The sequence below is a fragment of the Argiope bruennichi genome, chromosome 3 (genome assembly GCF_947563725.1).
Source record: "Argiope bruennichi chromosome 3, qqArgBrue1.1, whole genome shotgun sequence".
Classification (NCBI taxonomy): Eukaryota; Metazoa; Arthropoda; class Arachnida; order Araneae; family Araneidae; genus Argiope; species Argiope bruennichi.
This window is the reverse complement of record NC_079153.1, coordinates 26,350,333-26,365,323: the sequence shown is the minus strand read 5'-3', so window position 1 is coordinate 26,365,323 and position 14,991 is coordinate 26,350,333.

Here is a 14,991-nt window from a genome sequence, read left to right as displayed (position 1 = left end):
TTTTTAATTTTTTTTTTTTGTCATTTCAGTTTTTGGTTCAATTTATCATTATTCTAATACGAAATCCTGAAAGTAATTCCCCACAAGGGGCATCACTTGTATTTAATCAAAATTTAATTATTTTAATTGATTAGCCGATATACGAGTTTGGAAAACATAAAAACAGTGTGTTTTCATCGAGAACATACAAGTGTACAACATTTCAAATTTCCAGTATGTATTGATGTGAGTGAAAAAATCGATTGCATAGTTATATATTTCCAAACATAAAACACATCAAATAAAAAAAATAAAAAAAAAATGCATAAAAACTTGCGCGATAAATTTATACACTAGTACTTCTAAACCACTTGCGATTAAGTAGAATAGTGCGAGTGAAGATGAAATCTCAAGTATCAAAATCACTAAATTGCATCCCACACCACTGTGAGAGTAAAAATCAAAAAAAAAAAAAAAAAAAAAAAAAAAATGCTAAATCTTGTTTTTAAATAATTTCAACTAGTTTGATTGCATTCGAAATTCCATTTCACAATGGAATGAATTTGTCTTGCTTGTGGTAATTCAAGATCGAATGCTTATTTTTCAGTTGATTTTAGAGCTGAGCTTTAATGTTGGAATTGGAAATGCAGACATCAACAAAATTTCTAAATTCTTCTCTGCTGACTTCCAGAAATTTGCGATTTGAACTGAAAATGCTACTCTCATTACGAAGCACAAAATTTTTTATATTCATTTGTAGGCTAAAATCTTTTTTTGGAATAGTTCAGGGATATCATTCAAAATATTAAAAAAAAAAAAAAAAAAAAAAAAAAAAAAAAAAAAAAAAATGCTCCTAATATTTTTGAATTAAAAAAAAATCTTTTTTTTTTTACTTGAATTAAAAAAATACTTATTAAAAATGATGTCAGCTGAAATATCGGAATATAATTCGCTTCAATATATACAGTATTAAGGTTTTTGCCACGCTCATTTCTAAAAGTAAAGAAGGCGATGTATTGTGGATTTCCCATTTACTTTGATTTAAATTGACTTGTTTCGTGTTTCTAATAAGAGCTTTTGTAATCAGTTTTCCCTTCTTTTTTCTTCCAATTTCGCACCCTTATGTATTTTTGATGATGATATACTATTTCATTGTTTTCAGAACTTAATTAATAGTTTGCAAACTAATTTAAATAACTTTTGATTTTATACGCGTAACGCTATGTGTATGTAAATTTGAGGAAAAAAAAATATTTTGAGAAGCTATAATACTTGTAATGAGTCTTCATTACGACTCAAGATTCAAACTAATAAATAAAAAATGCTTAATACAAAAGCATCTCATTTTTAGTTACTGTCAGCTAGTAACCTTTCGAGGGGGTTCTCCGGGGATATTGTTAACATTAAATTCCAATTAAATTTCTTACGCATAACTTCATATCAATGATTCTCCCAAAAAAACTGTTTTTAAGCATTAATTTTTCTTACAAATGTTCTTTTTATTATGAACAAAAATCTTTATAACGAAAATCAGTCCCATGACAACACAGTGCTATAAAAAATATGATTCAGTGGTTCCTCTAAATTGTAATTTTAGCGGTTTAGTAACTTAATTTTTTTCATTTGTCATGCAAACGATACAAATATTAAACAGGATCTTTCTGCCTTAGCTTTCAATAATGAAGAAAAATCATGCGATTCAATATTTGTGGGATTACAAATGTTTCAATCTCAAAGCAATAATGTAATTTTTTTTTTGTGTGTGTGTTGCAATATTATCGGAAGAATGATGGAAAAGCGCCAAAATTTCTCTTAATTTTTAAGTAATTAAAATATTAATTGAATTTTTTCAACTAGCTGAGAAGTAACTTCACAGCTCTCCAATATAGGTGCCAAATGGGTGGTTCAAGCCGGTAGAGAACTAATACACACAGATGCATGAAAACTTTTATCTTTATTATCAGTAGACATAGAATTTTATTTTTAAAAACTGTTTCTATGAAATTTATTTTAATTAGGATTATCAATCGATTGAAAACTACTCTAATTTTGTATTCAATGCCTCGCATGGAATTCTGTATTTATTATATCTTTATTACAAAGAGAGTTTAAAAAAATGACATGTCGTTCGCCATGGACATTATAGTGACTGGACAAATAAGAGAATCATTGCCATGCAGTTTCTTATATGAAAACTCAACCAGAGAAGGGGAATATATAATTTATAACGGAACTTGAGAGCTTTCCTGTTTTTGGTTTTCAAACCCTGAGGATAAACTGGTTAGTCTCAGTGAAAATGCTCTTTAAAGAAAAAAAAAATTGAATTTACGTGCATTCTAAACTTATTTTTTGACGAGTTTTTCCCCGTATTTTATAGGTAAAATTGATTAAAAAATATATTAGGTATTAATTTTTCATATTTTATAAAGCTTACTTTCTTTTTATTTATTATGAAATAAAGATTTATTTCTTAATTTATTTCACGATTTTTGGTTACCTTTTCTTCTTTGCTGAAAAAGATTAGAGAATAAAATAAAGTTTCAGATGTTTTGGATTAGCACATTATAAGACACTGAACAATTTATTTATGACATCGTATAAAGCTTAAAATATGTAGATATTGTAACATTCCCCATTTCCCAGTACTGATAAGACATTTACAGCCAGCTGTGTCGTCGCTGTTAATGACTAAACTCCTTGAGATGGCCAGATGGTGGATCTTTTCATCTGGGTGGTCTCGCATCTGTTCATTAGCGACTACAGTGAAAAGCCACATGAGGGAATTCCTCGTCCAAGAGATATTGAGAGTACCTTCAAAGAGAAAGGGGTGTCCGAACATCTGGATGGTAAATGTTTCTCATTGTGAAAGGACTATGATAACTCCGTGTTCCAGAATTGTCAATTATGAAAGGTGCTTCACTAAAAGGACCTTCCCACGACCTCTGTCGCCGCTGAGGGAGCATATTGCTGAACCCCGATTGGCCGAAAGAGAGCTCAAATGACCAATGTAAATTAAGAGGCGGAGATTGTCGCCGAAATAAAGTGCGGAGATTTTTTTTTCAGGGAGAGGAAAAGAAACGAATTACAGGAGACTGTTGGACTACGCCCACGAGTTCGGATGGAGAACTGAGTTTTCAAGATAAACCTTCGACTTCGACTGTTGTGTCTCCTACTACAGGTGTAAATAACTATTTATTTAACCAAGATTAGAACAAGTTGTTCTTTTGTATATATAGGGCTGTAAAATAAAGAATTGTCCAGAAATTTTGCTTCGTTATTTGATCAGTCTAGATCAAGACATTACAATATCTTAGAAATGGCATTTAGAAAATACCTGCGTATCATTAAAAAATATTTTTAAAGTCTTTAGAAAGAATAATATAAGTCTTACAAGAAAAGGTAGGTAAGCCAATTGTTGATTAATGTAGATAAGCTTTACACTGAATACAACTATGAAATGACCATCCTTTACATAATTCATAGCTGAGAAGTCATTAATACGCTGGTATTTATGATTAGCCATACATTTTCCCGAATAACAGTTTTACTGAAATATGATATGTGATCATATATAGCTACTTCGTTTGCCCAAACGAAAACGGGGCAGTGGTTTTAGCTGATTTATTATTCTAGGTATAACTCTTTAACAGTCATGTCTCGCTATAGGGTATAAAATGGTGAGTTATTTGATTTCATTGAATGATGCATGATTAATAAAACTAAGAATTCATCAAATAGGTTCAGAAAATCAAGTTGTACTGCTAATGATGTTAGAGGAATTAATATTTATTATTGAGTCTTTATAAAGGTTGACAGAATGACACAAAATTCAGTTTTCACGGTACTGACGGTTTACTACTGACGGTCATACATCCATATATTTAAAATAATTTGTGAAATCAAAGGACGTACCCTAACCCAAGTCACTGGTCCAATTTTGACATTCTCTGTTTTAGTATGAAATATATATACAGGGTTTCAGATAATGACACTATATATACATTATATCGGTCGCCAGTCCCACTTATTTGAAAGATATCTCAAAAACTTTACATTACTGTGCATTCTTTCGTGAAAGAAAGCATTTTCATGATTTTTGAAAATGAATTCCTAATAATTCGGAACTTTTCCACTAGATGGCAGCAGACAACAATATTCTTCCATTTACATTCCTGAACATATTTGCGGTTAATTTTTAATAAATTTCCTTCTCGCACTTGTATTTTTTTTATATGGGAGGTTAGATGTTACTCTTTTAATTGTTTTTCTTTTAAGTATTTTAAATATCGTCTGTTTTAAGTACGAAAAAGAATCTTTAATTTTTATAGCTTATTTTGTGTTTCTCATGTTGTGAGCTCTCATTCAGATTTTGATTTTTTTAACCTTCAATATAATTTTGATTCTAAAGAAGTTGATATGCTAACTATACAGATATTCGTTTTGTACTGTCATACCTCTTTTATAATTTTTTTGTGTTATAATATTATTTTATGTTCCATACCTTTCAGTAAGATCAGATTTTTTGCCATTTTTATCAAAGAAATGCGATTATTCCTATTCTTTTAAGTACACTTAATCATGTTCTTATTGTTTTAAATGTACTTTTTCATATTTTTTCATATTTTTAAAACAATTTTAAGGAAAAGTGTTCTATTAAAGCATCATTCAAATGCATTGCATTTGACGAAGAAAGTAATATTAGTTGTGTTTTCTTTTTGTACTAAGCAAATCTTGGAGAAATAAAAGCATTCAGCACTAATAAATATTTATTTAATGGGAATAAATATTCATTCAATCGGATAAAGAATAAAAATTGTTAATTTTTCTTTTTTCTAAAAAGATCGACATTGTTTACTTAGATTAATTAGCACAAAATTCTCAATAGCATTATTGCGATATTCTCACGATATTATCCGATATTGAGAACATTAAATAAGATCATGGAAGTATTGTACAGTATTTTGGACTAACAGGAAGTTTCAAAATAATATTTTCGTCTTTGTAGTTATTTTTATTTTCTTTGTCCGCTTTACTAAATGCTATAATTTAACAACAATATAAGAACAAAGGAATTAATTAGTAAGAAAAACAGAAGAATTAATTTATTTGGATTTATTTATAGGTGCGTAAATTATTTTTGTAAGATATATCCTATTTTTAAAATGACGAATCTTTCTTCTGCTAACGATTGCTCCCATTGATTAAAATCCCAACGTTTTTGATTGGCGTAGCATGATCAAACCAAGCATTTGTGCCGTCAAATCCTAAAACTCGATTCAACTCAGTTTTTCTTAACTTTCAATACCGGCATCTCTTGTCTCTAAACGATGCGAACGTAATAAGCAGACACGTGAAGATTTGCGCAGTCATTCGCTCGTTGATTGGTGACGACATTGATGACGTCACTGAATGTTGAAACAGCGCGCTTTATTATCGAGAGCCAGGATCTTAACAACACAGAACCTGGATAAAACGAGCGGAGTACGATAATAAATTACATACTTTTGAAAAACGTGCTCCGCGTCGCTCGTATTACTAAAGACATAGTGCTGTTACAAATGCATTGTTTTGGAGGAAAGAGGAAATAAGCTCAAGAATTTCTGATGCAGGAACAGTTTAATGAGAGGTGGAATAGGGAGATTAGATGTCATGGGTGCCTGCTTAGAGCAGAGATTTCCAATTCGTTGTACACATACCCCTGTAGGTACGCAGCGGAGGAGTTAGGATCCCTTCCAAGAGGGGCGGATTCAGCATATTGCATGCAAAAAAATAAATAAATAAAATAAATAAATAAATAAATAAAATTTAAAAGTAATTTAATAATCTTTTAATAATCTTGAAACTTGATATACTATTAATATATTGATATTATATTATACTTGATTTTATACTGTTAATTATATAATATACTTGATTTACTATTAAATATCAATTTACTTTGAAATAAAAATACAAAAGTAATTTGATATATAATAGTAGAGAAATACAATTTTTTTCAACAAAATCGAAATAATATTTAATTATGGAATCAAACATTATTTGAAATTATAAAGAAAGGTATTTCTCAGAATTATAAAACAATGTAATAAAAAAAGTTTAAAGTTATTTAATAAAGAATTTTGTTATAATAACATTACAGAATTTAAGCGACATGATATTTGATTTTAAATTGATTTAGATGAAGTGCATGGCCATTATAAGAGAATATTTTGGAATGAAGTTAATATGGGCTGAATTAGGATAAAACTTTGAAAATAATTGGAGATAACCGATTTCAATCTTTTTTCAGTTTGATTTTATCACAACTATTGAGAAGCTAAAATAAATGCATTGTTTTATGTTATGCAGAAATTTATTTTTACGAATTATAAAACAAATTAATACAAAAATTTAAAAGTCATTTAATTAAGAACGTTTTTAAAATAATATTCTAGAATTTAAATGTAACAATATTTGATTTTAAATTAATTTAACTGGAGTGGATGGTCTTTGTAAATTCAATGAAAATGCAAAATTAAATTATTCTGCAAAATATCGTAGAAAGTTTCCTGGCCTCAGGGCCCCCAAAGTTGCAGAAGCCCTGAGCAGTTCCTTACTTTGCTCATTTGGTTATTTGGCCCTGGACAACAGTGAAAGAAAGTACCAAGAACTAGAGGTTAAAACAATAAACTATTTAATATGTTTTGCTAGCATTCAACATATGAAAAGAACTCAGCGATCCTTTATTTATATTAATAACAAACACAGAAGAAAGCTTGGCGTAGTTCCAGACATGAGATAATATCTGCCTTCATTTGTGCTTAAATATATTAACCTCAATTAAATAAAACAAGCTGAAAAATTGCATTGAAATTATCTTCCAAATGCATACTCAATTATCACGATGAATAATTATTAGCTATCTTCATGAATTATTTTCATTTGTTAAGAAGTAAAAATAAATCCCATGATTGCTGTTAATTTAATTTTAATTGCTTATGAGATCTTTCTAATAATAAATTAGTCAATTAAGTTTCCTATTTCTATATATTTTTAAAATTAATCATCACGTTAATGATTTATTTTAAGTATTTTCTATTTTAATAATTTAGTGAAAATTGCATAATATCATTTATTTATTATAATTATCCGGCTTCTATGTTTGCACTCAATATAAGTTTAAGCAGACGCTCGATTTTTAGAAGCATTGTATCAACAAAATGAATGTAATGAAACAGATAGGAATCTTAACTATAATACTTGGTAAATTGTTCATTTTGTTCTAATATCTTTTTAAAAATTTGTATGATTTATATTTGTCTCACATTTATTCTTTTGGGAACCAAACTAATAAGGCATTTTTTAATTGATTGCTAGAAGCTTCTTTCAGCTAATCTTAGAAAGCTGTCTACCCAGAAAATTTCCCACCCATGCCAGGAAGGCAATAGTTTTGAGTACCTTTCACATTTGTAAGATGATAAAATGATGACTCAGGCAGGTATTTACTCATAATATCCCCCACTGAGACAAGAAGACAATACTTTTGAATACCTTTTAACCTTTCAGGGTATAAGATGATGACCTAGACAGCTATCTACTCATAACGTTCCCCAATGACGACACGATGGCAATACTTTTGAATACTTTTTACCTTTTCAGTGTTTAAGATGATGGTTTAGGCATTATTTACTCATAATATTATGGGAATATTATTTACTCATAATATTCCCCACTTAGACAAGAAGACAATAGTCTTGAATACCTTTTACCTCCCTTTTACCCTTGTAAAAGTATAAAATGATGGCTTTAGCAGATATCTAACTCACAATATCTTCCACTGATAACATGGGGGAAATATTTTTTTATTACCGTTTGTCTTTGTAAGGACAGAAGACGAAGAACGAGGCACCCTTTCCCTACTACTGAATTTAGCCGATAACTTTCTAAAGTGGTAACTCTTTGCGGGCAACTTTTCCATTTCCATGATCAACACTGCTCGGAACATTTCTAATCCTCTTGCCTTCCACTGCTAGGCCATTATTTCTGACGCAGATCCTAAATTTAAGTACGCAGTTCTTGCTATATTTTAAAATATTGAAAAACGGAAATGGATGCTTCAGCTACTTATAGATTTAATACTAACAATTATTTTTATGAAGAAAACAACAAATGCTTTATTAGAATTGAAGAATTATGAAATAATTATTTTTGCATTCGTCATTTCTTTGTGAAGCGAAGAACGCATGAGAAGCTATGCGTTCAGAAAAGACGTCGGAAGATATTCGTCACATTGGAAAAGATAAACATCTCCGTCTTTTACCTAGTGACTAAAAGTGGAATATAAAATTATGTAAGTAAAGCGATTCTTATTGTCATGCGATGCTTACGATATCGTTCCAATGTTCTTTCATAACCAACGCCGTACAATATTTTGAAAATATCGCAGCATTTTCTGATAGCAGGGATGAAGATTTAGTTTAATAAACAATTCAAAATGGAAGCAAATACAATTGTTCATTCTTGTAAATGGTTTGTATACATTGAAAGCTAGTCGCTTTTGATAACCATCTTCCTGGGTGGGAAGAGTGGTTGATTGAACTTCAGTTAAAGTTCTTATACATATCTCGACATTCGTTGTTCCTTCAATAAAATAGTTTTGTCAAATTTTGTGATTTTTGAGCCTTACACTTGCTTGGTTCCTTCTGAAACCATAACAGACTACTCTCCCTCAGATATTCGGATAACTCTGAATGGCCGGAACATGGTGGCAGCATTGGTAAGAATTATGGTGTGCTCCAAAGAGCCACTACTGGTCATGGAACATCTCCTCCAGTAGACGGAACATCCCATTATCTATAGGGATAGCCAATCCCACACCATTTCTGTACTTACTTGTATGTACTTAATGTAGATACAATTACATAGTATGGTACATAGTAATGTACATAGTACAATGTTACATATGTTACTATGTTACAATGTTACAAATGTTACTGTGTTACAATGTTACATATGTTACTATGTTACAATGTTACAAATGTTACTATGTTACAATGTTACATATGTTACAATGTTACAAATGTTACTATGTTACAATGTTACATATGTTACAATGTTACATATGTTACAATGTTACAAATGTTACATATGTTACAATGTTACAAATGTTACTATGTTACAATGTTACATATGTTACAATGTTACAAATGTTACTATGTTACAATGTTACATATGTTACAATGTTACAAATGTTACTATGTTACAATGTTACTATGTTACTATGTTACAATGTTACATATGTTACAATGTTACAAATGTTATTATGTTACTATGTTACAATGTTACATATGTTACTATGTTACAATGTTACTATGTACAATGTTACATATGTTACAATGTTACAAATGTTATTATGTTACAATGTTACATATGTTACAATGTTACAATGTTACTATGTTACTATGTTACAATGTTACATATATTACAATGTTACAATGTTACTATGTTACAATGTTACATATGTTACAATGTTACAATGTTACTATGTTACAATGTTACATATGTTACAATGTTACAATGTTACTATGTTACATATGTTACAATGTTACTATGTTACTATGTTACAATGTTACATATGTTACAATGTTACAATGTTACTATGTTACTATGTTACAATGTTACATATGTTACAATGTTACAATGTTACTATGTTACAATGTTACAATGTTACATATGTTACAATGTTACTGTGTTACTATGTTACATATGTTACAATGTTACTGTGTTACTATGTTACAATGTTACATATGTTACAATGTTACAATGTTACAAGGTTACTATGTTACAATGTTACATATGTTACAATGTTACAAATGTTACTATGTTACAATGTTACATATGTTACAATGTTACAATGTTACTATGTTACAATGTTACATATGTTACAATGTTACAAATGTTACTATGTTACAATGTTACAAATGTTACTATGTTACTATGTTACAATGTTACATATGTTACAATGTTACAAATGTTACTATGTTACTATGTTACAATGTTACATATGTTACTATGTTACAATGTTACTATGTACAATGTTACATATGTTACAATGTTACAAATGTTACTATGTTACAATGTTACAAATGTTACTATGTTACAATGTTACATATGTTACTATTTTACAATGTTACTATGTACAATGTTACTATGTACAATGTTACTATGTTACAATGTTACAAATGTTACTATGTTACAATGTTACATATGTTACTATGTTACAATGTTACAATGTTACAAATGTTACAATGTTACAATGTTACATATGTTACAATGTTACAAATGTTACTATGTTACATATGTTACTATGTTACATATGTTACTATTTTACAATGTTACTATGTTACAATGTTACTATGTACAATGTTACAATGTTACAAATGTTACAATGTTACAATGTTACATATGTTACAATGTTACAAATGTTACTATGTTACATATGTTACTATTTTACAATGTTACTATGTTACAATGTTACTATGTACAATGTTACTATGTACAATGTTACTATGTTACAATGTTACAAATGTTACTATGTTACAATGTTACATATGTTACTATTTTACAATGTTACTATGTACAATGTTACATATGTTACAATGTTACAATGTTACTATGTTACAATGTTACAATGTTACATATGTTACAATGTTACTATGTTACTATGTTACAATGTTACATATGTTACAATGTTACAATGTTACTATGTTACAATGTTACATATGTTACAATGTTACAAATGTTACTATGTTACAATGTTACATATGTTACAATGTTACTATGTTACTGTGTTACAATGTTACATATGTTACAATGTTACAAATGTTACTATGTTACTATGTTACAATGTTACATATGTTACAATGTTACAAATGTTACTATGTTACTATGTTACAATGTTACATATGTTACTATGTTACAATGTTACTATGTACAATATTACATATGTTACAATGTTACAAATGTTACTATGTTACAATGTTACATATGTTACTATTTTACAATGTTACTATGTACAATGTTACTATGTACAATGTTACTATGTTACAATGTTACAAATGTTACTATGTTACAATGTTACATATGTTACTATGTTACAATGTTACAATGTTACAAATGTTACTATGTTACAATGTTACATATGTTACAATGTTACAAATGTTACTATGTTACATATGTTACTATGTTACAATGTTACTATGTACAATGTTACTATGTTACAATGTTACAAATGTTACTATGTTACAATGTTACATATGTTACTATTTTACAATGTTACTATGTACAATGTTACTATGTACAATGTTACATATTTTACAATGTTACAAATGTTACTATGTTACAATGTTACATATGTTACTATTTTACAATGTTACTATGTACAATGTTACTATGTACAATGTTACTATGTTACAATGTTACAAATGTTACTATGTTACAATGTTACATATGTTACTATGTTACAATGTTACAAATGTTACTATGTTACAATGTTACATATGTTACAATGTTACAAATGTTACTATGTTACATATGTTACTATTTTACAATGTTACTATGTTACAATGTTACTATGTACAATGTTACTATGTTACAATGTTACAAATGTTACTATGTTACAATGTTACATATGTTACTATGTACAATGTTACTATGTACAATGTTACTATGTTACAATGTTACATATGTTACTATGTTACAATGTTACTATGTACAATGTTACAATGTTACTATGTACAATGTTACATAGTAATGTACATACAATTACATACAACATTAGTACAACATAATGTACATAATGTTGATTGTGTAGATAGTTCGCTTCATCTAACATCTAACTGCATGTTGTTTTAAGCTGCGCGATACAGCATTTGAATCCAATGCTTAACTGGTATAAATTTTAAGAGAACTATACATGTCCATTGGTATGTTAACTTAATTGAAACAATCCGATAAGAATAAAAGAATTTCATGTACAGTTGTTTTACATTTCGAGTGTATATTATATGATGAACCTTATGATGGACACTTAGATTTTTACGCTTTTTTAAACCTCTCTGGAAATATTGGACGAATTTTTTTTCGATTACATAAATAATAAGTTTAACTCTCATTTAACCATGAGGGGCCGGTCACGAGGGCATTTGGAAGCAAAAATTGATGAACAAAAAAAAAAAAAAAAAAAAAAAAGGGTGTGTGAGAGAGAAAGGAATCAGGGAAGAAGAAAAGAAGGAGTTGGACTCATTCCGTTTCACAAAGATTTTGTAATGATTTACGCCTTTCATAAAAGATATTGTCTGCTATAAGCAAACCTAAATTTATTTTCATAATTTTTTTAAAAACGAGCATTTTTAAAATGGATAAATAAAGTACAAAACCTAAATATATTTCCATAATTTTTTTAAAACAAGCATTTTTAAAATGGACAAATTAATTACATGCAATTTTTTTTCATTAAATCCCAAATATTTTTACATGTGTTTTTGCTTATCAAATTCAAACTGTTTAATCACATAATATGAAGTCACAGAATACATGATATTATATTAAATTGAATATTAGGGTAAATATAAATATTTGTAATAAATAATTTTAATTGCGCATATGCGAAACGCAGCATAATTTTGAAGCTAGTTATATAAGCCAATTTATATAAAAATTCCAGTCGAATACTTCTTTTCAGATAGATATCAACCAGCCAGTGACTTGAATTTCAATTACACTCCAAGCACAGTTTAATGAGGACGATTTCTTCATAAAATGATACTTTTTAAACTTGGATCTTCAAACAATAACTTTGAATTATATAAATGCCAAATATGTTAAAATATTTTGCATTGCCCATTAAATTAAATCTCACCAGATCATTCAAAAGTGGGTCATAAGACTGAATCAATTATAAAATTAAAAACAAATATAAATTGCGGGAAATCAGTCATCATAAGCAATAAAACTTTGATTGCAATATTTATAATATTTGCATAAATTTAGAATTGCAGTTTTCATGAATATTATTCTATAAAAACATCCAGACATTTTTTCATTTTTTTATTTTTCTTATCTTGCTGTTTCATTTGTAATTGGAAGAGGGATCATCTTATAAGAAGAAGTACCGCCTTTGATTGAAATAATGTCTCCTACTCTATTGAGAATTCTACTTACATATTTTCGAACTTTTTTTAAAATAAAAATTGTATTATTTTTGTAAAAGAGAACTTGTAAATTTCCCTTTCATCTCTTAAATATAGCATTAATATAAAATGGACAAACGTATTTACTTCTAATTTTAATATATTGTTTCACTGGGATATTGTCAAGTATCTCAAAGTTTCATGTTGCTTAGTTAAAAATTTTAAATTTTATCAGAAAAAAAACTCATCATTTCTTTAAAAAAATATTTTATATCTTCCTCTATATACTTGCTATCATTATCAACTTTCTTTAAAATGGGATAAGCTAAAATATTTTTTTTTTTTTACCGCGGTTGAAGTTCAAGGTAATTATTCTAATTTTTAGGAAGAAAATAAGGGGAAAAATAAAAAGTGAAAAGCTGAAAGTGTCTAGATACTTCATAATGTAGTACATTTTTCTGATATGCTTAATACCATAAAGAGAAGGTCTTGTTTATAGATTATACGAAAGCATCAATGAAATAAAATAAGAAAACCAAAATTCCCTTCACCAAAGAATGTAATATATAAATACAAATATTAAAGAATATATAAAAAATAATAAAGAATATAAAAAGAATATATAATAATATATAAACAGAATTTTTTTCCTTAAGTCTTGTCATTGGAAGTAAAACTTCCAATTAAATATTTATAGAAACAGTGAAACGATGCCCTGAAAATGATTCTCTAAAATCTGCGAGGCAAAGGCTTATTGTATCACATTTTATGCTTGAAAAATATTTCTAGCAAAGTAAAAAAAGAGTAACAAGCAGTATTGGATCAATAACAAAAACACCAAAAGATGAGAAATACCAAATACAAACAAAAGATGAAAAATACTGCAACCCATTTGGTCATTCTGGCCCTCTGGCAATCTAATTCCTTTTTGTCTTTTTTTTCTTCCCGAAAAAAAAAAACTTTTATCACTTGCCAGTTTTTTTTTTTTTTTGAATGCTCATGGCACAGTTTAACGTGGAATTTTGTTAATTTTGTCAGTTTGGGTATGCTCTTGTAATCCTCGAATTTTTAACGATCATTTTTCAAAATTATTCTGAATATCTTCTTTCATATATAATCCTTTTGTTTTCTACGTTGACAACTTTTTATTCATAGACAATAGAATGTTTTGTTCTTCTAGATGAAATTTTCTTGCATCCACTGCTATTTTTTTATCTCATAAAGAATATTTATCATCCATGAAATCTGATACAACAAATCTTTGTCTTCCAATACGAGATCCGTTTTCAGAAAAAATTGATATCCTCTGCATTCCAGATCGAGTTTATCTCGTTGCAAAATATGGGAAATCTTTCTACATATCCATATTTAATTTATCGCCTAAAAATTTTTATCCTTATCGCCTATCGTGTAAAAGTTTATTTTTCAAAATTTGCTTCAAACGATAGTTAAAAATGAAGCAAAAAGTTTGAAATGCTATAATAAAATACAAATCAATAATTTTTAATAAATCGAAGCTCTTGCATTTTAATGAAGAAAAAAAAAAAGTCGATAGCGAATATTGTAAAAAAATAGTTCGGGTTAAAATGTATATCAGTAGGATACCTAAATCAACCTAGTACCTAAATTAACTCGAATGTGAACATTTTTGAAACAAATTATACATCCATTCTCTATTCAACATCTATATAAAATTAGTTATTGCCAAACGATAATTAAGAATGACACCAAAAGTTTGAAATGCAATCACAGAATTGCAAACGAATAATTTTTAATAAATCAACACTCTCGTATTTTAAAGAAGAAGAAAGTGCGAAAATAAATATCGTCAAAAAAAAAAATG